The following is a 25131-nucleotide window of genomic DNA, read 5'->3' on the forward strand; positions in this document are numbered from 1 at the left end:
AATGTCCTATTTTTGGAATGAGTAACAAGGTCTTAACACTAACAGCTTCTAAATTCGTAATGCAGTTTTGGTAAATTTATTTTTAGGACATTGTTAGGTTTGTAGAAAAACTGAGAAAATAATGGAGAGAGTTCTCGTATGCCCAGTGCTGTCTCCCAGAGTGCACATTAGAAGGAAGCTACAATGAGGCGTGATCTGAATTTGAAACCAGGCATTGAGGGATGTGTGCATCCCAAGCGGCATTCTAACTGCTGGGCCAGAAATCAACACCCCTCCCCACTGCCAATTCTGCATTTTTAAAGGGAAAGAAACTCTGTAATGTGTGTGACTTCATAAAATCAGTGAATTCTTTGGCCTCTATTCTTTGGCTTCGTGTTTCCCAACAGTTCTGCTGACTAGCTCCCTGGACTCAGTATCCTTTGCTTCTCATGATGGACAGCACCAGGGTGTCTAGAGTGCTCATGGTATTGACACTCCTAGGAAGGCAGCCAGAGCCCTGGCATTTCTGTAACCAAGCACATGAGAAAAGCACACTTGGCTTTATTGTGTAAGGAAGTTTCGTATCCATCATTCTGAGAATAAACCCCCAGTTTATGTGATCAAGTGATTACAAAGGAATTAAATATATTATACTTACAGAAGAATCTGTTCATTAATTTTGTACAAATTCTCCCTCTGACAATGCTATATTCTTTAAAATGTTGTGATTGTGGCTTTAGGGTATATATGGATTAAGTAAATAGGCAATAAATGTTTCATTTTTCAGTTCCACAGGCAGCCAGAACTGCTTCCTCATGGTGAGATGAATGAGTGATAAAATCAATTATGTCAAAATGTTCGAAATGTTTAATGTGTGTGTACGTGAATTTGCTGGATTTGGTTTTCTAGGCTCCATTAATAAGTAAATGATGTCAGGGAATTATTTTTGGATGTAAGAGAATATGAATGCATAAGAGGAAATGTATGCTGACAGGTTGAATCAGGCCCAAAAATTATTACTTTATGATTAGCAATTTCCTGCTCATGTAGTTAAATCCTTGAATGTGAGGTTACTTGGAATTCAATGTAAACAGTCCATATTTTTCTTTTCTTTTCTTTTCTTTTTTTTTATTGTTTCCAAATTTTCTATTTCTTCTTTCTGTTTCTGGGATGAAGCAGGAATAAGGGGAGAAGTCATGCCCAGCCTCCCACCCAGCCCAGTACGCAGGGATGGGGAACAGACACCTGACATTAACCCAATGGTCCTGATGTGGCATGGCACATGTTCCAAGGGACCTACTTAAGTGGTTTCGATAGTTCTGATATGCTGTCAATCCTGCTGATCCAAGGATGAGGAAATCCTTCCAATGCCAATTAGCTGACACAGTCGACCTTAGTGTCTCTATTTGCCCAGATATGTGCTGCCATATTTTGCCTGGGATAGTTGTCCAATTTGTTCTGTTCTCCTTCCACTGCTATGGTACCTGATGTCCTATGCAGGCCCCAGTGGGCTGCTATATCCTCCATGTGTGAATGGGTCAGCCGTCTACTGCTCTGTCTTTTCCAATGAGGAGGACCAGTTCTCATGGGCAGGTCCAAGGGCTGGGGCCAGGCAGCCTGAGCCAGGTGATCTGGATCCTGCTGGACCACGCCCCAACCTGGGGCTCATGGACGCAGCACCCGTCACACAGGCGGGCCCAATGACCCGGGTCAGGTGACCCGGGCCCAGCCAAATCCCCCACGCTCAGGGCTCACAGACCCTGAATCCACTATGCTGGCGAACCTAAGGACTCAGGCCAGGTAATTGGGTCCCTGAAGTACCCCTCACTCTCAGGGTTCACAGATCTGGTCTGGTTTGGGCTGTTCCTTGTCTTGGTTTTTGTGTTCATCTGCAGGGACTCTGTCCTGACAAAGAAGTTCCCCAAGTTCCTCTATTATGTCTCCTCCCAGCAGTAGATCTTGCATACACTGATGAGTTCTTGGCCCAGGTTGGATTTGTCTACTCTTTTTTCTGGCAGTAACAATGGCCTTGCCCAAAAGGCCCATACCCAATCCAGTTCTTGCTGTTGTGTGTTATAGCCAAGCCACACCTGGTCCATGCCAGACACGACTCTCATGTGGTTCAGCGAGACTTGAGACCTAATCCAGGCCATTCTTTTTAAAAATTTTTTTGACGATCTTTACATAGTTAATTAGGGCACAAAGGTGCAAGGGCTACAGGAAAGTGGACAAGATTGTTATTTCCACATTTTTTCCCTATATCTGGGATAAAGGGGGAGATAAAGGGAAAAGCCCCACCCAATCTCCCACCCATCTCAGGTCCCTGATGTGGGGCATGCTCTGAGGGTCTTGCTCACGTGGTTTTGGTAGTTCAACAGTTATGAATTGCTGCTAATCTCGCCATTCCAAGCACAATGAGGTTGCTGAAGAATTCTCTGATTGACATAGTCCATTTAGAGTCTCTGCTTGCAGTGACGATGTCACAGTGACTATATTACAGTGATAATGTCAGTTACTGTTTTTGTTTTAGCAAGTCATCAGCTTTTCCAGCCTCTCCCCAAGTTACTCATAAAATTTGAGGTTTATCATCAGCATCCTTATAAATTCAGAGCCATGGATCCTCCGTATAAAATAATAAGCAATTATTGCTCTTTCTTTAAAATCAAAGCACTTTTAGGATTGCTTTACATACATTTCTTTAATTATTCTTCATAACAATTTTGTGAGACAGGCATAATTATCTCCTTTTTTCAAATGAAGAATGTTAAGGCTCCTCAGAAACTAACTCAAATTCAAATATTTGCAATGTGGTAGATGAATACAAGATGATTTGACTTCTAACTTTAACCTCTAACTACCATTGAATAGAATGTAAGTTCAGCTAATCTTTACTAACGAGTAAAAGAGAGATAGAGAAGAGAGAGCTTCCATCCACTGGCTTATTTCCCAAGCACTGACAAAAAGAGCTGAATGATACAGGCTTTATTGAGGATCTAGAAACCCAATTCAGCTCTTCTACATGAGTGACAAGGACCCGATTCCTTGAGCCATCACTCTCTCCTGGAGTGTATATTAGCAAGAAGCTGGGTCAGAAGCTAAGTAACTGGTACTCAAACCCTGACACTCATGTATGGAATCCTATTTTTCCAAGTGACAACCTAACTGATGTTTTTCCACTGACCTGTTTTTTTTTTTTTTTAATGAAAAGATACTATTGATTTCTGAGGAAATTTTGAATCATTTGTAAAAGTAGAAAAAAATAGTTTAATGAACCTGAAACTTCCATTACCCAATTTCAAGCAATAATCCATATACAACCAAATTTGTTCCATCTTTACCCCTGTATTTACAATTCAATAGGACATATTTTGAAACAAATAGCAGATTTCACATAAATTCAACTGTAAATGTTATAGTAACACATCATGAAACTATCCACATGAAAGAATATATTCTAGTGATTAAAATGCATTAATAGATCCTTGGAGACAGTGGTGATTTATTAAGTAGTTGAGTTCCTTCCAGTAATATGAGAAATCTGAATGAATTCCTGGCTCCAGAATATAGCTGTGGCCCAGTCCTAGATGTTGTAGACATTTACAGAGTGAATCGTTAAATGGGAAGCTCTCTGTCTTTCAACACAAAAACAAGCCACCTTAGTATTTTCAAAAAAACAAACCACAATTTTATGATCATGTTACAGATTTAATAGTAATTCAGTAGTATTTCAGAAGAAACTCTATTCAATTTCCTGTTAACTTTTTGGTTTTGTTGTTCATTTGGAATGAGGCTAAAGCAGTGCATTCATTGTAATTGCCCAGAATCTCTAGAAATGTCCTAATTTCTAAGTTTGCTCACTATGTATTTTTTCATTTTTGTTCATTTTTCTGAAAATATTTGTTGAGATTTATTTTGTAGAATTTTCATAGCCTTACATGGTGTCATTTATAGGCTCTTTTTTTGGTTCTAGTGTGCAAATTGTTTATGAGATCTAGAGTCCTGAACAGAGAGTCACTAATTTCTTATCAGATGATTTCACAAGAGATATTAAATATTTTTGTCAAGATGTTTATAAAACCTAATTATATTCTTAAAGATACAATCAAGTCATTCATGTTTGCTACCTAATATTGTTTCCCTAGGTGTTGCTATTGGGTAGCATTCAGTTCTGTAATTATTTTTTGTTGGTTGGTTAGTAGAATGCTCCTATGTAGAAGAGATGTAAGTGAGTGAATTGTTGAATTTGGGCAGAGGTGACAAAAAGGCAGGGAATTCTTATTAATTTCTTTTGCAGAAGTGTCCAAAAAGGAATGCCTTTTTCTTAGCTTTTCCACCGATTCCTCAATTAAATTTTAATATTCTAATCAATTCATAGCTCCAAGAATATTTAATATATTTAATTTAAATTGGAAGTATTATATTTTATTAAAACCCTAATTATGATATATTTGACCAGCAGACCTACGGATGCTCCTCTGTTAGACATAATTCTATCAGTATTTGATTACTTTATTAATTTAGTTATTTGAGCAGCAAAATGATAAGTAAGAAGGAGAAATGAGGAGAGAAATAATAAGAGAGACAGACAGACAGAAAGAAATCTTCCATCTACCAATTCCCTCTTCAAATGCCTACAGCCAGGCTTAATTCATGGGTACAGAGACATTCGTCTATGGCTCCATGTGGGGCCGTCATCTGTTGCTTCCCCAGGCGTATTAACAGGAAGCTGATGAGCGGTCAAGAAATCAGGTTTCAGACAGGTACTCAGATACGATTGCTTAACCCACTGTGTTGCAGTGCCCACGTCTTTACTTACCTCTGTATTTTTTCTTCAATGATGGAGTCATCCAGGTTCCTCTTAAATGTTTTAAGCTCTGTCTACTAAGTTTAGTCATTTTCCCCAGGAAAACTGATTTCTATTTGGAGAAATATTCTATAAAGACTACAGTCTAGATCAACTGTGCTTTTATGTCATACTTTTTAGTTCCCATCTCTAGAGTTGTTATATTTTTGTATGCATTCCTTGCTTCCATTGAGTTTTTTGAACACATGAAGTGTGGTCAAAATAAGTAAGCATGATTTTCTGCTAAGTATAAATTTGTTTAAGTTTTCTTTTGTACTCAGAATGCATTGTGTCTTCTTTGCATTCATGATAGTTTCTATTCGGTGGCAGACACTGAGAATTTTCAATGTTGGGTGCAAGATATTTTTGTATTGCTGTGAATTTTGAGCTTTGTTTTGGAATTTAATAGAGTTTGAAAACAGTTTAATCCTTTTAGTTTTGCTAGATAGGATTAGATCAATCCAGGTCTTTATTCCCTACTACTGAGCCATGTCATTTCTGTATTTTCTGTACAAATCCTATGGATTATCTTTTTGTTTTTCGTCTCTGGTTGTTGAAATAAGCCATCATTTCCTGATTGGATGAGGGATGACCATTGTTAGGACACCTTATGTCTTCACTAATGGTTATTTTGTAGGCTTTGATTTACAGATTTTATACTCATGTAGCTATATTAGTACTACAGATTTCTCCAACATAGCCTGATTTGTTCATTTAATAAAGCAAAGGTGGGAGGTACACATGTATGGCAGTCATAAAATTCCAACTTACTCATTGGTTGACAGACATCTTGAGCTGATTCCTTAACCTCAGCACCTGCAATGGGGTTCATACTGGCAATAATGCAGTGTGTTTTAGTTGCATGTAAGTGTGTGCTATCACTTATCTAGATAAATAAAACAATAGGGATACCCTCATTACACCTGTAGATTACTTACTACCTAAATGATTCATTTATACTGGGCATTGAATCATTACTTCTTTTTTTTTTTATCATGCTAACCAATTTTTGTTGACATCTTTTTCTTTTTCTTTTTTTTATTGATTACATTGCATTATGTGACACAGTTTTATAGGCACTGGGATTCTCCCCACCCCTCCCCAACCCTCCCGCCCCCATGGTGGATTCCTCCGCCTTATCGCATTACCACAGTTCAAATTCAGTTGAGATTCTTTCATTGCAAGCATCTACCAGGCATAAAGTCCAGCATTTTATTGTCCAGATAAGTTCATCAGTTTCTTGAGGAGACCATCTCTGGTCTGAAGGTAGAGCCAGCAGGGTGGTTTTGATAGTTCAACAGATCTGAATTGCTGCCATTCTCACCACTCCACGCACGATGCGGTCGTTGGAGAATCCACTGATTGACATAGTCCATCATATAGTCTCTGTTTGCCCAGTATTTTCATTGCCAACATATAGTTGAGGTAGTTGATTGACTTGTTTTGTCCTCTGTCATTTGATGGTTAGCATTTTGAGTCTGAAATCTCGATTGGGGGGAATCCCCAAAGAAACTGTCTTAGGTGTTCCCAGACCACATTCTTGCATGTACTAACAAGAACAGGGCCCGGCACAGTCCATTGCCCCGATCAGCTGGTGGTTGCAGTTGCTGGGTTGGTTTGAATCACTACTTCTTGCCCCTGAACTTTCTCAGGCTTTGACTTATTTCCAAAACATGTCTTTTTCCACAACAACCTCTTACGATGTTATTTTTTTTTTCTTGCCATTTGTTATGAAATCTCATTTTCTCAATGAAATATCTCTAGTAATTTTATAGAAATAAAAAAGTGATCCTATTTGCCCAACTAAATATGCACAATTCTATGACTCTACATGTCATAGCATTTGCTAAAATATTGATAAATATTCTTTCATCTTTGTGAATATATGTCAGAATGAGTACCTTGACTTTTAGCACTAAGCTAAATAAAGAATCTTTTGCTTCTTTTATATCTGGTGTAAAACTTGTCACATTTTATAATGTTTCTTACTGAGAAATATGTCCAAGATCATACTGTAGTATGCATTTTTGAGCCTTATGACAAGATTTTGGAAACTGCCTCAAATATTTATAGAAATAGAATTCTCTTGAATCAATGCTACTTTATGCATAGACATTTGCAGAGTTGTAATGTGGAAAATTAGAAATAAAAACCTTTCTAGGTAGTGCCTTTTAATGCTTTATAGAGCATGTTTTCATAGAAAGAAGTCACATAAAATAATGGAAAATATTTTGAGGTACAAACTAAAAACAAGTACAAATTCAGTTTCATGGCTTTGCTATCACTTGATACTCTTTAGCATATGATATTGCTACTGGAAAACCTAGCTTTTTCCTTTTAGCATGGGAAGAGTAAGCTTGCTTATCATTAAATATGCTGGAAAGTTAAGTAACATTTAAATAGTCTTGTAATGAGATTTGGCAAGAAAGAGGATTAAAGATTATCTGAAACAAATTGTTCTTATTCACAGGTAAACGTGTTACTCATTTAATTGTTCAATATTTTGTTACTTTTAAAGATGATATGTGTAAATTTATAGTTATAATTGTGTTAGTAATTACTTACCTACAGATGACACATGGCAAAAAAAAGTCAAGGTGTTCATTTGCCACATGTTTATTGTCACAAATGAACCAACTATGGCCCCTTGATCAACACATTAATATCTAGAATTTTAGCTTCTATTTTTGTTGCATTCTGACAGTCAGGACTCTTTATGTAACTATGAAGGAAAATTAACAGCAATACATTCAGCATGTCATTCTGATGAACTTTAGAATGCTTAATAACATCTTGTTTAATTTTATGTTTCACAAAAGCTTCTCAATTGCAAGATCAATTACTTTCAATCTCCACATCAGTCAGTCCAGATGGTTCTCATTATTTGCTAGTGATAACTGCAAATTGAAATTTCTGAAGCCTTGATGCATATATTGTTTTAATCCTTGATATAGCAAAGTCCTTTTGCAGAATAAAACGTGAAGCTGAAAAAGGTGTGTTTTGCATTCCTAAACTGAATATTATTTATGGATTGAAAAGGCGAGTGTCAAACCAAGATGAAGACGAGAACATCAAAACATTCCAGTTCTGTATTTATTGTTGAAATGAGAGCATCATTTTGTTTCTATTTCTAATTTGGATTTTTATATGAAGAAAAAATGAGAATTGTTGTATATTGCAGAATAAGCTATAATTTGCTCTGTAAAGACTTTTTTTGTTATACTAAACTGTGAGTTCTAGTTCTTTGTGATATGATTCCTTTATTCTCAGTTTTTCTGAGCTCACAGAGCACAAGCTATTTGGAACAATTTAACAATAATATAACATATAGGATAATAATTGCATTGCTAGTGACTGATCTAATAAAGATGATTTTTAGGGGTTTTCATTCCTAGTTGGTTGCATGCTCCTATGCTTTAGTTATTTTCTCTACTGGAACCAATTATGAAGATTCATTTTATAACCATCCTCACTTCTCACATAAACAATTTGGTAATATATTAAATTGGGAAGAGTCAAACTCCAACTAGTCCCTTGTTTATTTATTGCTTAATATGCTGTAGTATAGTTTTAAAATTGAAATAAGAATGGGTGGGCCAGTACTGTGGTATAGTGCGTAAAATCAACACTTGTGGTTTTGGCATATGGCACTTGGAGTGCTGACGGCCCTGCTTCCAGTTCACCTCCCTGCTTCCCATATGGGAGGATCTGAATAGAGTTCCTGAGTTCCTGGTCCATCGTGGCCAGTTAATAAGTGACCCAGCAGATCAAATATTTCTACTGTTCAATAAATAACTTACTAATAAATTAAACCCTTAAAAATTCACAGCATTTTATTAAAAAAATAAGCATGGAAATTCAGAAAAGTAATAATGTAAAATCTCTATCACACTGTGTTAAAATTCCGTGCTGTTTTTATCCTCTTTACTGTATCATAAGGTCATGGATAACATGGACTTTAGTCAACAATTCAGTCAATACTCTGAAGAAATTTACACTGTGATTGAATCTGTGAAATGTCTTTGAATTATGCGTATTTTCCTGAGATCTAGAGATGAAGGAATACTACTTGCCTGACACAGGTGGACAAACCATGCTGAATTTTGGAAGCTTTGTGTAATTATGTTATACATATTTGTCTGGTAATGAAAGATATGATAAAAGTAGGATCTCTTGCCAGCGGAAATGGAAAACTTTCAGGTTATTTTTGGCCCTTATCAGTAGTCATCATTGAAATTCTTCTATGATATTTCTCCTCAGAGTTGTAAGTAGAGAATATAATTCATTCATGGGGAATACAGAATTATAATTGACTAGGTGATTGAAGAAGAAAATTTCCTACTCTTATGGGGAAAAATGTAAATAAATTATTTTAGGAAGGCAGTGTTAGGCTATGTAAGGTGGCTCTGTGACTTGGGAACATACATCTAGGCAATGGGATGCTGGACAGTCTTTACCTTTACTAGCTTGTTCCACCATGAGCTGTCTGTCAATTTATGTTGGAACACTTAATCATATCATGCTGATTGTTTCTCCAGAAGAGCTAGAAATAGAATAATATTTTAAGATTTGTTTATCTGCAATGCAGGGGCAGAGAGAGAGAGAGAGAAAGAGAGAGAGAGAGAGAGAGAGAAAGGAGAACTGGGCCAATCTGAAGCCAGGAGCTTCTTCCAGGTCTCCACATGGGTGCAGGGATCCAAGCCCATGGCCCATATTGCACTGCTTTCACAGGCACAGTACCAGTGAGTTGGATCAGAAGTGGAACAGCTGGACATCAGTGGTGGCCACATGGACTAACAGCACTGCAGATATTGACTTAGGCTGATATTCCATGGCACCAGCTCCAATAATACTTAGAAAAGTGTGCAAATTTTCCATCATGAGGAATGTTTACGAGAGAACTCTTGGAATAGAATGGCAGAATACATGTTACATCGTGGTTGTGAGTTTGACACGTCTCTCCCCTGCCCTGTTAACTCTGAATTAGGCTTTGTAATCCAGACAGTAAAATGTAGAAGAGATGTGTCAAGTCAGCTTGTTTGGGTAGAAGAAATACATGACACCTCTCCTTTGAGTACATACAATATCTCTTGTAGCATATATATTTTCCTTTCTTTATTTAAGAATTTCAAAAGTCTTTATTTATTATATTAGAAAAGATAAAGACAGAACATCACAAGTAAACAGCTTTTGCATCTCTTGGTTCATTCTCCAAACACTTGCGTCAACCGTGGTTGATATCTGTAAATCAACCTTGGTCTTCCACGTGGTGGGAGAGACTCCAGGATTTGAGTCATTGCCTGCCGTCTCCCCTGGTGCAGGATGTCAATTCCAATGTGGATAACAGTCTCAAATTCAGACACTCTGATATGGAATGTGAGAGTGCCAAGCTGTAGCTTCATGACTGTGATATAATGTGTCTTCCTCAAGAATGGTTTTGAGAAGAACTGTACTGTTTTGATGAAGAACATATCCACTGGGGGAGGTAGACAGCTTGAACTAAAACTGTGGCCTGTCCTCATGTTAGCAATGTGACTTTAAGCGAATGACTCGGATAGAAATCAGGAATAATAGTACTGATTGGTTTATTTCAGTTAATGACTTTGAAGTATTTGTGCATAAAAAGTATTATGTATATTTCAAGAGTTACGATTTTTACTTATTTAATCAAACATTTATTAGCTTTTTATTTTGAAATAATTCATAGCAAGTTACAAATATAGATGTCTATTGTCTACTTCATTCAGTTCCCCCAATATCTACATCTCATATAGCAAAATAATATTAAAATCAGTTACTGACATCGATACATTATGTATGTATAGTTCTATGTCAGTCTATCAGAGGTATAGGTTAGTATAAACACAGATGCAATGAGGATGTATATGGATTCTGCCACTATAAACATTTCTTCCTTATGTTTTATACTCATACAGCACGATCTCCATCATCTATAATCTCTGGAGATTACTATTCTGCCTCAAAACTGTCATTTTGTGCAAGTTGTATAAATAGAGTCACATACTATGTGGCATTAGAGTTTGACTTTTTTCATCCTGAGTTATTTCCTTGAGTTCTTGGCCAGTTATTGTATGTGTCAACAATATATTCTTGTGATTTCTGTGATTGGAAAAATAATCAAGGAAATTGAGGGCATAATAAGAAGATAATGTAGTAGCATAAGATGTATTTAGAGAAGTAGGCAAGAAAATATTAAGACTGTACCCACAATCATTGATTTCAGTTGAATTTTTTTTGCTTGTTTACTAACAGTGTCAAAAATAAGAGGAATTGAAGCAGGCAATAAGGTTTGAAGAGTCAAGATTTAATGTGATTTATTAAAAAAAGAAAAAATCTCTCTGCTATAAAAATAGGTCATTGAGGCAGGAGGTGACATTGGAACAGATAGGCAAATTGAGCTATAGTGGCTTTTCAGAAAGAAAAGTGGAATGTTTTTAAGTAAGATTAATATTTGAAAAGGGGGAAATGGAAATTTTGTTACGTAAAGAATGATGAAAAAGAAAGAATACATGCTGACCTCTAAGTTTGAATCATGAATCATACAGATATACGATGGGCAATTTCTTGAGAGAAACTGCTCAAATTATGGGCTATTACTTTATTCGTTTCAGTGAAAGTATGCTGGTGATCAGGATGATTTCTCTCATACTAAGCTTGAGGTTTCTCGTAAATACTGTTAAGATTTCAGGAAGGAGGATGTATATAAAAGCTAAAGTATTGCATTTGCAAGTCTTTTTCAATGGACTTTGGATGAATTGGTAAATGAGTAACACGAGTTGAGATTTAGTGGAAATACAATTCCATTAAATTTGTGTATCAGTGAATTTTCGTAAATCATATATATATACATATATTCTGTGCATTACAATATAAATTCAGAAAACTTGTGGATTTGTCATTGTGGGACAGCAGTTTAAAGTATGGCTTGAATGCTTTGAGTCCTGGCTGTTCTTCCGTCTATCCATCTGCTTGTTAAAGCTCCTAGGAAGCCAGTGGAAACTGCTCCATATGTTTGCTCTCCTGAGACCCACATGAGAGACAGAGATATAATTCAAGGGCCCTGGTCTGGCCTGTTTCATCCCTGCTCATTGTGGACATTTGAAGAGTGAATCCATGTACAGAAGATCTTTCTCCACTGCGTGTGTCTGCCTTTCAAATAAATAAATTAATTAGGTTGTAAAATAGTGAATGTGTTCGTAAAACATAACTCCAATACTAAAGGTGACAAATTCACATTGTTTAGTACTGCAAACAGTGTGGCATAAATAGGGTTGGAGATAGGTCAAGCAATTGAGCAAATAAGAAATGAGACAGGCACAAGATAAAGACCACAAAGCGGGCAGCCAGAGGGTAGGCTCCTCCTTGAGGAAGCAGATTGATCTAGGTGACTGGCTGCCTCAGTCTTTTATGTAACTGGTTGGGGAGTCAAATTACAGCAGTTGATGTGACACACAAAATGATAGATATGTCCCATATTGATGTGAACCAGCCAATGCTTGTTGATGAGGAAGCAACAGTATTATCTGTGTACAGAAGTCACTACGAGACTGTCTCAAGGCTATCATAAAGTACATAATCCTGTGGCCTTGGACCATTGTCTAGAATTTCGTCTACTCACAGACCATTGCCTGCAGAGTTTGAGCTGAATCTCTGGAACTAGCAATCTGTGAACTCAAGATTCCAGACACAATTTGCCCTGCTTTTCCATATCAAGTCACACTATTATTTTGGAAAAACAAACAAACAAGCAAAAAACTAACAAGACTGCCTGTGGCATTTAGAGTCTAAATAAATGTACATTGTTTTCTGTTTTAAATATATAAGGAACATAATCATATATCTCATTTCCACTGTGTATCCCATAATATTTGCATGCATTGTCAGCATGTAAATAGTACTGTTTTTGTAATCCTTCTTGAATGATAATTGTAAGCTGGTGTTATGATTTTTTTTCTTAAAAAATTTAAGGACTTTATTTAAACATTAGATTTCAGGGACACAACAAATATATAATAAAAGCCCCAGTGCACTTCTCATCAATTCTCATGTTAATGGGTATATTAATACAAAGAGCACAGATTCAACTGTTGTTCAGATACAAATCTAAGAATAGAGTGAAGTTGACAGTTTTTAAAACGTGGGGAATTGTTGTAATTCACTTGATCTGAGGCTGTGATCTCATTTTATATGTGTGAACTCATGAAGCTTCTACTCTTTCTTTGAAAGCAGTTACTCCATTTTCTTCACTGTTTTTAAGTTCAAGGACCTAAGACTCAAAATTGCTCACAAGCTCTATATTAGACAACATCCAACTAATTAGCTTGACTCAGAACAACTTGTTAACCTGACTTAATATTTCAGGCATTTACAAATATATTTTCATCTGTCTCCAAACTGCATGCATATGAGTATATTATGTACCTGCAGACAAAATTTTTATAGCTTTTTGCTCCACTAATTTTGCAAATAACAGAATCTATTTTTACAGTGAAACCTGAGATTGGAATTCTTTTGACCATTGAAGGTTTTATTTTTGTTTTGCTTGTTTTAAACTGCTACCACAAGTGTGAAAACATACAAGAGAAAAGGCTAATCATCTTTCCTCATAAATCATGAATTGTAAAAGGATCTGTGTTTGTCAACACTCCATGAAAACACAGTGGGCTCAGTGGAAGTGATAGCAGATGATCAAATTCGTTTCTGAAGAAGAGATTAAGTGTGAGACCAGTCTCTTGTCTTTGAATCTGAGATTTCCTTGACCTTATAAATACACTAAAGCTGAAGCTCTTTTAATTTTGACTTATTTTGTAATTAAGAGTTTCAACAAAGCCTGAGACTTAATGAACTTTTGTCTAGAAAGTAAAGAATATTTTTCATTACTGGGAAGCATTATCTTTGAAGAGATGTCATTATTTCAAGTACGTGAGCTAAGGTTCAATGAGCAAGACCACTTCTGTGAAAGTTTGAAGCCGAGGGATTTTAAGCCTACTTGTATTAGTTCATGCCACCAGGCTATATTTCTCTAAGATTATTAAAATACATTATTAGAGATGAAGAATTCTCTTCCATTTCATGTAAAACATAGGTCATTTTCTATAAAACAATATGTAAGACTTTCTGTTTTGGTTCCTTTGGACCACCCATATTTTAAAGCAAGCATCAGGATGAATTTTCACCATTTGCCTTTGGCCACAAGGATTCCTCGTATGATATAGGGATATACATCTTTACCTGTTAGTTGAGTCATGACAGTAGGAAGTGGTGTTTTTTTTTCCCCACGAGGGTAAGAGATCAGAGGAAGTTTATGTAAGAAGACATACATCTCTCCCCAGAAAGTAGGGAAGAAAAACTTTAAGCATTTTGGTGTTATTTAAAATTAAGTGTTATGCAGTCTCAAGGTAATGTCTGTATTATTCAGTTACTTCCCATTATTGTCAATCCTTCTGACCTCATGAATTTCTCAGTAATCAATGAAGACTAAGAAACATTTGATCCTGTTTGAAACCAAAAGTCTAGGTAACTTAGGAATTAATACTGCACCACGTCTGGAGGCAAGGGTCATCTGTTAACATCTCTTGTGAAGTCTCGCAATTGTCTTAAAGAAGAATAAGAAAACCCTCAGGATTGCCTGAGGATGGAAATAAAGCAATGATTAGTCATGGTCAGTGTTAGTTATTATTCCCAATGAACTAGGTATAAAAGATCTTTTATATAACTTATTGCCTAGTCAAAGAGAATGAAGAGTGAAGATGATTTTTCAGATAAATTGGGATATTTGTAATGCCATGTCATTATCTTTAGTGTCTAAAGCCTTACAGATTTACAAGGTATCATGAATAATTTTCAGTGTAATTGGCTAGAATGAGAGGTAGTTTATTTCCATACCTGAATGAAATACAGATATATCCAATGGTTGCTGTGTTATAGAAAGATTTTGTATTTTCTCGGCCAGCCATTGTGTATTTATAGCTCAGCCTACTCTGTGTGCAACTGCTCGTGTCCATCTTCAGTTTCCCTCAATTCTGCCCAGTTTTTGCTGTAATGTCTTTGTTTAGGCTGCTCCTTTACAACCTGTTTGTCTCTTGGCTCATCGTATTGTGTGTGTGTGTGTGTGTGTGTGTGTGTGTGTGTGTGTGTGTGTGTGGTGTTGTTGGATGGGAAAGATGGGTAAATAATTAGTGTACTAGCTTCACTTGGCCTTGAGATTTTGCATAAATATTCTTTTGGTCATGCTTTATGGATAATAGTTGACATTTCTGAATAAAAACTTCTCTTACCTGTTGTTTGACTCCCTTTGTTTGCTAAAACAATGGGAAGATTCTACATGTTTTTCTTTGCTTTAGTTAGGAGAAATGTGCTAATATTTACTTAGGACAAGATTGTTTAGTTAACAGTGAACTCTACGCAGTTTAGAAAATGATAGCATGTCATAAATGTGTGTGCATGTATGTGTAGTGTGCGAAAATGGTACTTTTAGTTGTATGCCTGTATGAAATTATTACATATTCAAGTAAATATTAATTGTGTACAATTGTCCTTTAATTTGGTGAATAACAGAGGTACACTTTCACGATTTGGAAACTTTGCAAAATTTCATGAAGAGTTATAGCAGTGTTAATAATTTCTGTCTTCTATTCTGAAAGACCAATATGTGAGCTGTAAATGAAACAGAACTTTGTTACGCAAATGTGGAAATTCTTAAAGGAAGGAATTGTGGAACACCCTTGTGATAGTGAGTCAAATAAAAATAGTTACTGTAGGAGTTACCTTTTTAGAGAAAGTGTGATCTTGTTTTGGGAAAAGTATCTCTTGCTGCATTTCTTCTTATCTTTTTGAGTGTGTTAGTTTCCACCTTGCTAGAACCACTTGCTGTATCCAGAGCCATAACTTTCTTGGGTGTCACCATCTATGGAATTGATCTGGTTTAGTTACATTTCAACTCCTCCTCAATAGGAAGAGAGATTCTCAGAAATTGGATGTTTTTGTGCATAGATGCCAAAAGGAATCTTCATTTGAAGCAACTGTCTTTTCTCCCCCTGGGTCTGCTTCTTGGCCTTGCAGAATATAACCCCTCTCTGATCTTCTTTAGGATTAGAGACTTACATATAACTTTCTTACCTATGGTTAAGTTTGGATTTTCACTCAAGAACTGCTTCTCCTATCAGTCTTGAAGCCAATATTGAGATGGATATCATAAAAACATTAGAACCAAAGACTTTTTTTTTCTTTTTAAAAATTTGTTTAATTTTTATTGGAAAGGCAGTCATATAGAGAGAAGGATATTTAGAGAAAAGGCTCCTCCATCTGCTGGTTCACTCCCCAAGTGACCACAACAGCTGGAGCTGAGCTGATCCGAAGCCAGGAGGCAGGACTTCTGGGTCTCCCATGTGGGTGCAGGGTCGCAAGGATTTGGGCTAGCCTACACTGTTTTCCACAACCACAGGCAGGGAGCTGGATGGGAAGTGGAGCACCCGGGAAATGGACTGGCACCCAAATAGTTTCCTGATGCATGCAGAGTGAGGACTTCAGCCATTAGGCTACATTGCTAGCTCAGAATCTAAGACTTTTGGTGGCATAAATTATAGCTTAGAAGGTGAACTGATCTACATTTGAATTCTGAAATAATTACTGGTTATTTCTGAAGAAAAATTGGGTAAAGCAGAAAGTGTAATTTGGTAGGTTTCCATGTAAGAGCAGCAGCCTCACCCCCAATGAACCACGTCCCTTGATATCCACAACTGAATTTGATACTTGACAAGCGATAACGAATCCAGGCTCGTCAAGCTGAAATTGTACTGCTGTCAATAGGAAAACCATGCTATCCTACTGAAGAAGCCAAATGGAAGAATAAAAGTTTACCAGATGGCAGTGCCAGTAAACTGTCCAATCATGACAGTAGTGCCAGTTTGGACCATAAAGGTCTTGCTAGCCATGTAAGAAAACCTAGGCACACTCAAAATGCCATACAATTACCTCCCATCCATATAACAAAATTGTCAATTTTTTCTAAAGTAGCTAAGATTTACAGTTTTTGTTTTTACAGATCAATGGCCATGAACAAAATGTTTAATAGTTAATAAAATGTATGCATGAAAATTTCTTATAAGATGCCTGGTCGTAGCATTGCAAACAGTTTTACTAACCATTATCAGTACAGATTATTTGACATTGATGAAAAATGGCCTTTAATAGTGTTTTGTTTACTTCTTTGTTTCAATTATCCTATAAAAGTAGAATATTGCTTTCAACAGTGTTTTTAACATATTTTACAAGGGTTCTTTAGTTATTTTTTTATATCATGTGGATAAATATGTATAAGATCAAAATTACTAAGGTTCATCACTCTCGTTGAATAGCATCACACAAATTTGTTTATAGCAAATTGGAGATAACTTGATTTCTTGTTTGTTTTGGTGTTTGATATAAAGTTCTTTCTAAAGGTTTTCTTTTCTTCCTTTAAAATTGTCAGTATAGATGAAAGCACAGAGCATGTACTTACCGATGTAAAGATATTACAGAGCACAGTATATATATATATATATATATATATAAAATTAATATATATACAAAAATATATGTCACCATATATTATTATTATTATTATTATTATTATTATTATTATTAAAGATTTATTTATTTATTGGAAAGGCGGATATACAGAGAGGAGAGACAGAGAGGAAGGTCTTCGGTCCAATGATTCACTCCCCCAAGTGAGCGCAATGGCCGATGCTATGCCAAATCCAAAGCTAGATCCAGGAACCTCTTCCGGGTATCCCATACAGGTACAGGGTCCCAAAGCCTTGGGCCATCCTGAACTGCTTTCCCAGGCCACAAGAGAGGTGGATGGGAAGTGGGGCTGCCGGGATTAGAACCGGCGCCCATATGGGATCACGGGGCATTCAAGGGAAGGACTTTAGCTGCTAGGCCATGCTGCTGGGCCCATCACCATATATTATTAATTATATTGTTTCAGCTCTACAACATTGGCACATTGGAGCAACGATTTAGAGAGATAAGCTCAAGAGTAATAGCGAGTTTATAAAATGCTTCTTAGGTTCCATGATGATTAGAGAAATTATTAGAGAAAGATCTTCCATCTGCTGGTTCACTCCTCAAGTGGCCACAATGGCCAGAGCCAAACTCATCTTAAGTCAGGAGTCAGAAGCTTCTTCTGAGTCTTCCATGTGGATACTGGGTCCCAAGGCCTTGGGTCTTCCTCTACTGTTTTCCCAGGAAGCAAACAGGGAGCTGGATGGGAAGCAGAGGGGGAAGTGGAGCAGCTTAGACAGCAACCAGCACCTATGTGGTAACCCAGTGGATGTAAGGCGAGGATTTAGCCACTAGGCTACTGTGCTGGGCCTTCAAAAGGTAGATTTTACAGAGCGAGATCATTCATCCTTTCGTTCATTCCTCCAATGGCTGCAATGACTGGAGCTTAGCCAACTAAGGAGAGGAATTTCCATACAGGTTTTCCAAATGGGTTCAGCATTCCAAGGACTTGGGCCCTCTTCTGCTGCCTTCTCAGGAAATAAGCAGGAAGCTATTTGGATTTTGAGCAGCTGAGATTCAAGTTGGCACCCATATAGGATGCTGGCACTGAGGCAGCACGTTAGCATATTGTCCCACCATGCCAAATGACATATTTTTAAATATTTCAATTTAACTAATAGTGGCAAAATTATAAGTCTGTGAATTTTGTAATGCCCAAATTAATTTGGACCAGGGATAAAATTATAAAAGTTTAAATATTTATTTTTCTGCTTTGCTGTGTAATCAGGACACATAGAATTATAAAGTTAATACTAAAGAGTTATATTGAACATTTCTTCTAAAATTTCACAGTCACTCCAGTTTGTAAATCAAACCTTGAACTTGGAACATTTCTCAGTTTTTGTATCTATACTCAAACTGTGAGTTTCTAAAATTGTTTGATGTGAGATGATTTCTAGCTCTTGGAATTAAGTACATTTTCTAAGATTTATTTAATTTCAATGGACATGATTTTTATTGGCATTGTGTTTACAAATGGCATGGTGTTTGGGGTTTTTTTTTATATTTGATTTTCAAAAATATAAATCTAACGGAACCCAGCTTGGTAGCCTAGCAGCTAAAGTTTTCGCATAGCACATGGCAGGATCCCATTTGAGAGCTGGTTCTAATCCCGGCAGCCCCACTTCCCATACAGCTCCCTGTTTGTGGCCAGGGAAAGCAGTCAAGGAGCCCAAAACTCTGGGACCCTGCACCCACCTGAGAGACCTGGAAGAAGCCCCTGGCCTCTGGCTTCGGATTGACTCAGCTCTGGCAGTTGTGGCTGCTTGGGGAGTCAATCAGTCAACTGATGATCTTTCCCTCTGTGTCTCCTCCACTCTGTATATTTGAGTTTCCAATAAAAATGAAATGAAATTGTAAAAAATATGTATATAAATCTAAGGAGCCTGTGCTGTGGCATAACCGGTTAAGTCATTGATTGCAGTCCTGGTATCCTATCTGGACACTGGTCCAAGTCCTGACTGCTCTAGTTAAAATACTAGTGTCTCCTAACACACTTGGGAAATCAGTGTAGATGACCCAAGTGCTGAGGCCCTGCACACCTGTGGGAGAGTCAGAAAATGCTCCTGGCTTCAGCCTGGGGAACCCTGGTCACTAAAATGTGCTTATTAAGGGAGTAAATGGAAGATTCTCTTTCTCCCTAGCCCTCCCCCATAACTCTTTGAAAGAAATGAATGAATCTTTATAACATCTAAGATCAGCAAAGAAATCTGCCAAAGAACTATTGTGTTTTCATTTCAAGTTCTTGAGTTGGCTTAGCATGGTATAGGAAATACTGCAGCAGTTGGTTTATATTCTGAGACATAAGTGCTATAACCACGAACACACCATAAAGGATGATGCTCTTATTTTTCCAGCTGTCACAAGGCGTGTTTCACTCTCTTGAGAAATATCGAGTTCTCTTTACCTAAAGTGATTCATTAATCAAGATTCATTAATTAAAAGGCTCAATGAATGTTCACATTCCCTTCAAACCTCGAGATCTTGGTCAGTCATCTGGTGTAGCTAGCATTTCACAAGAGTACAATTAGCTTCTAAGAGATGTGCAGGAAGTCCTCTGCATTATCCCTAGACACTTTACCCACCTGCCTGGAGAAGTCCTTCGCAATTCACATAAAATCGTTCTCAATTAGATGGAGGCAACATTTTCCCATGTGTTTGTAGAACATTAGGATTTAGAAAAAGAAGACAGACCTTATAGCTTAGTTTGCCTCTGCTGTTGTGTCATGGCATGTGTGTACTCACAGCATGTTTTCGAGAACAATTTCAGTTCATGGAAAAAAGAGTGAAGTCTTACACTGAGCCCGTAGATCAACCCCAACCTCCAGTGCCCACAAAATCAGAGAATCTATTGTATTTTCATAATTTCTACTTTTCCTTTTTGTTGTTGTTGTTCTAACTAGAAATAAATGATAAACAACAACATTGTCACTCTAAGAGATGCATTACAAAATAAACACAGGTAAATCTCTGTTTTGCGAATATGTTTCATGGAAATTATTTTGATATGTTTTTTCATACTAGAATAAAAATCTACACATCCTCATTGACTATGTCACATTTTCAGTTTTATCACTTTCAGGTTTTTTGAAATCACTTTTCATTTAACCTGACCACAAAGCAACTATTTGCTCGGGACTGGAAAGTGAGGCAGTCAATTGAGTAAATCAGGTAAACTAATCTGAAGTAATTGATGACTCAGAAATTGTGTAACTACTCCGAGTTTGAATTGCAAATGGGACACAGTTAACCAAGTATTATTTTCACTAATTTATTTTCACATTGACAAATTTACTACGTCATATTCAACAAGTGTCCAGACCTCAACAGGTACTCAATTATTTGTGAAAACAGTATTCATTTTATTACACCCCTATGGTTTTCCCCAGTTTTTTCTTTGCCCTCATTTATAGTTTCAGAACATTTCAGCATTAGGAAGAACTTTTTTTTTCTTGTAATTACTAAAATATAATGGTTGGTCTGTGGAGATTCTTATTTCACTGTAGGAAAGTATTACAAGAAGCCTTCATTAGCATGGCAGGATGAAGATAACAACTTAGAGAAACTTTTACGCTCATAAATATTTTTTGTCAGTATACTAACCTATACATAAAATTTTTCACACAGAACCACCCATGTTGAAGAATACAGGTTCTTTCCAAAGGTAAACATAGTTTTAGCTCACCCATCCTTTGGAAAATGTTGAAGTGATTCAAAGGTTCACCTGATAGAATCATGACAGGTGATCAGCATTATTTGTTTCTAAAGATTTATTTGTTTCTTTTAAAGGCAGACTGACACAGAGAGAAGAGCCACAGAAAAATTTATCTCCTACTATTTTAATAGCCAGGTAACAACAATGGTCTAGCTGATGCCAGGATCACAGAACTTCATCTGACTTTTCTCATGTGCATGAAAGGGGATCAAGTACTTGGAAGAATTTGCATTGCTTCCCAGGCAATTGGCAGGGAGTTGGTTCAACTAGAGCTAGCACTTGGACAAAAAATGTTAGTGCTGCAGCCAGTGCCTTAAGGTGCTGTGCTACAATGTTACCCAATGTACAGGGTCCAGTGAGATAGACTTGAGGACGTTTCTAAAAACATAGGAAATAAAACTGATAAATTTCTAAAAAAAAATAGGAAATAAAACTGATAAATGCGTATGTACTGCTCTGGTCCACACTGGCATTATTGTTCTTTCTACCCACAGTGAATGACAGGAGAGGCTGAGAGCCTCTCTTCATTCACAATACCCTAATGAGAAAAATGCCATCCTTCCCTCTTGTCCTATGGCCACTAGTGACATAGTGACTGGAGTTTTTATATCAGAAAAAAACTTTTGGAATAGTATGTTGAAAAGATTTAATAAGTACTAATGACTAAAAGGTTATTTATTGATATTTCTAAACATTGCTGCGCATTTTTCACAGCATAATAAAATCCCATCAAGGCTATCTGTAATCATAATAAGTGATTCTCAATCATGATATTTAAGATACATTGATCACATAGTGAATGTCTAACATTTAGATCACAGGTGCCTTACTGCTTCTGTACTTTTTCTGGCAAAGGAAGGTGAGTGGAAATCTGATGATCTTCAGTTAAATAATGCATTGGCTAGTGTAATGCCAGCCACAATAACACACTAATTGAATATTTTCAGAGTAGAGTTACTCAAAAGTATACTTCATAATGAATGTTCTTTATAGCAAACAGTTTTCACCCAAAAATAATTCTAGATACCAAGACTTTTGTTTCTGTGCTCCTACAATGATCTGGTTGGTTATTGTACTCATCAAATAAATAAACAAAAAAGGAAACGGTACCAAAAAAATCACAAAGGGAGGGATAGCATTTTTGTGGGCAAGACTTAGAAAAACCTTCTTTAGTTATGGTACAGTAACTGTGCTAGTTCTTATCTTGCTGAGCTCCCAGTTCCAAGGTCATTAAACACCAGGCTGGCAGCAAATCTTTTATGCAGCCCAGTGGGAAGAATCAGTTCAAGTAAAAGTCAGTACTGAAGACATTTGACTTCTCTTTGAAGTCTTCCTTAAGTAACCTTTATTGCTGAATCAATTTTCTTTAGACACTATTTTATATTAATTTTAGTTTTAGGGGTGTGTGTGTGTGTGTGTGTGTGTTTAAATTGATCATGCATCATTTACTCTTTTCTAGAGTTCTGTTGAAAATTCCACAGCATGCCTTAGGAAGTACAGACTTTATTGACAGAACGAGCAAGCTTTCTTTATGGTTAATTCATGCAAACTGAGTCAGCAAAGGCAGTCCAAGCAAGCCTTGACCCTAGTGGGCATTACTCAAGGCAGACAACATTGACATGGCTTGCCATGTACTAGATGTTGAACTTTGAAATCATTTTTTTTTTTTTTCCGAGCAGTGGATTTTTCTCCATAGGAAGTTCTTATCCACTGCAGTGTGAAGATTGAGTCATATAAAGATAAACAAATGTTGAACATGTTCTGATTCTGCAGAGAAATGTGATTTCACACCATATTATCTTGAACTTTTAACTAAGATGATCTGGAGAATTTCAGAATAAAAAATAAGAGTTTTGTCGATATCTCCAAGACACATACACTCTGCTGTTTTCTGCATTATCAAACTCGATATCTGAATCAATAAATTATAATTTTGATAACTTTGCATACCATATATGGATATCTACATGTTTGACAAATTCTGATATGTAAGTCTAGCCCACATGGAATAAGGAAATATTTTGCAAATTTAACCCAATAGAGAGTTTTTTTTACTAAGAAAATAGAAGCATTAGAGCTCTAAGGGGATGTTGATGTTGTCCATTTACTTTATTTTATGGATGGAAAAAAAACCACAGTAAGTGAAGTGACTCTTGCCCAGGACTACAGATGGAGTTACAAATATTAAGGTCTGGTAGATCTCCTAGTCTGATCACAATGCCCTTTAATAGTAAATGAACAGTCAGTAATTCTTTTAAAGCTGCCATTCACTTTTTCAAACTAAAAGAAGTGACATTTTTCAATAGTCCCAACAATACGTTAGTTGAAAATATATATAATTTAAGTTTATTATTGCTAATTGAGTGAGAGGAAGAATGAAAAGAAAGGCAAATAGTGGAATGACTGAATATGGAGCTACGATTATTCACTGTAGTTTTGTACAAAACTATCAAGAAATTAAAACTTAATGGATAAAGAGAGTGAGATGAATATTATCATACAAAAACAAGATTTGAAGGCCATTTGTAATAAAGTGGAAGCCAAAATAAAGGAGACAACTGAGAATTTCAGCATATCATTATTGATACAGATGTTGTTACTTTGGCATTGTGGAGATGTGGGAAGAAACACTTGGCAATGTTTTGTCTCGTGATGTACACTGGAGTATATCTCTACAGGAAAATTAGAAAATCCTTCAGATTTTGGCAGTATTCTGAAATAATTAGCTATAATTGGAATATTCGTATGCCTAACTTTAGGTAAATCAAGCTGAAATAGACAAATTAGATAAAGGTTTTTGTCTTCCACTAGCGGAAAATACAAACATTGGAAGGAAGATGATCTGTGCATTCAAGAAGTTGAGGTCCAGTGTTAAGTGTTTATTAATATAATGCAAGGTCTATTAACTTGTTTGACTAACAAAAATGAAAATATGATGGACAGATTACTTGCTATATCTTAATGTGTCTTATTCCTTGGGAGCCTCGAGGAAGAAAGTGTAAGGTATAAAATTACCATCATTATAGTGTACATATTGAACCCAATTTGGTGTTTGACTGTTTTGCTCTATTGTTTTCCAGAAGACAGCAATCTAGGGTGCCCAGGCATGGATACTTTAACAAGGTTACAGCTCCACATCTGTAAATTCTATAAATCACTTTTATAAAATTAACTAGCAAGTGGTCCATGTGCATGCTTATTGTACAAAAAGGCACAACTATCACCTATCCCAAATCTGCAATGCATTAAAATACCCAAATTTGTGGGGGCATCTCAAATGTAGACATTTCACAATATATAGATTTCAAATAATATTTTAAAAATCAATGTTTCATTGTGTATAAGATATTTCTATTAAGAGCAAAAAAGACACTCCAGAAACTGTTACTTAAAGCCATATTAGGATTTTCCTAAATCGATTATGAAGTGGAACAATGTGAATTTTGATAATTTTCCTTTGATGACATGCTCTTTTCCATATTCTGACTGCTGTCAGATGATGTAATTGCTCCTGAGGGAATGGTCCATTAAAGAAATACAGAGGAGCTGTGGGAAAATGTTGAAAGTATTGTTCATTAATTCACATGCAAAATCCACTCCCGGCAAGATTCTGTGTTTTAGATAACTATGAATTTAAGAATTAAATTTATAAATTAAAAAACTGCCAAAGTGTCACATTTCAGTATCTACATTTGAAATGAATATTGTATCAGCTTTTTTTTTTTTACAAAGACTGAACCTGATTAGGTTCAGATATGAGCCAATGTGTGTTATACATTTTCTGCAAACTGAATCATCAAAATGTGTAGCTTCATGGCTGTGGTATAATTATATGTTAAGTATATACAGACTAAAATTTAATTAAACATTACATTGATAAAAATAACTAGATTGATATAACTTTTTATTTACTTAGCTTCCTGTTATTAATATATAGATTTTAATAAAATGCCTCTGAGTTTAAAATAATGTATAGATGATGCATGCTTAAAAGTCTTTTTAGGGGTTGGCATTGTGGCATTAT

Source organism: Ochotona curzoniae, unplaced genomic scaffold, assembly GCF_017591425.1.
Source record: "Ochotona curzoniae isolate NIBS_2020 unplaced genomic scaffold, NIBS_Ocur_1.0 scaffold_4505, whole genome shotgun sequence".
Taxonomy (NCBI): domain Eukaryota; kingdom Metazoa; phylum Chordata; class Mammalia; order Lagomorpha; family Ochotonidae; genus Ochotona; species Ochotona curzoniae.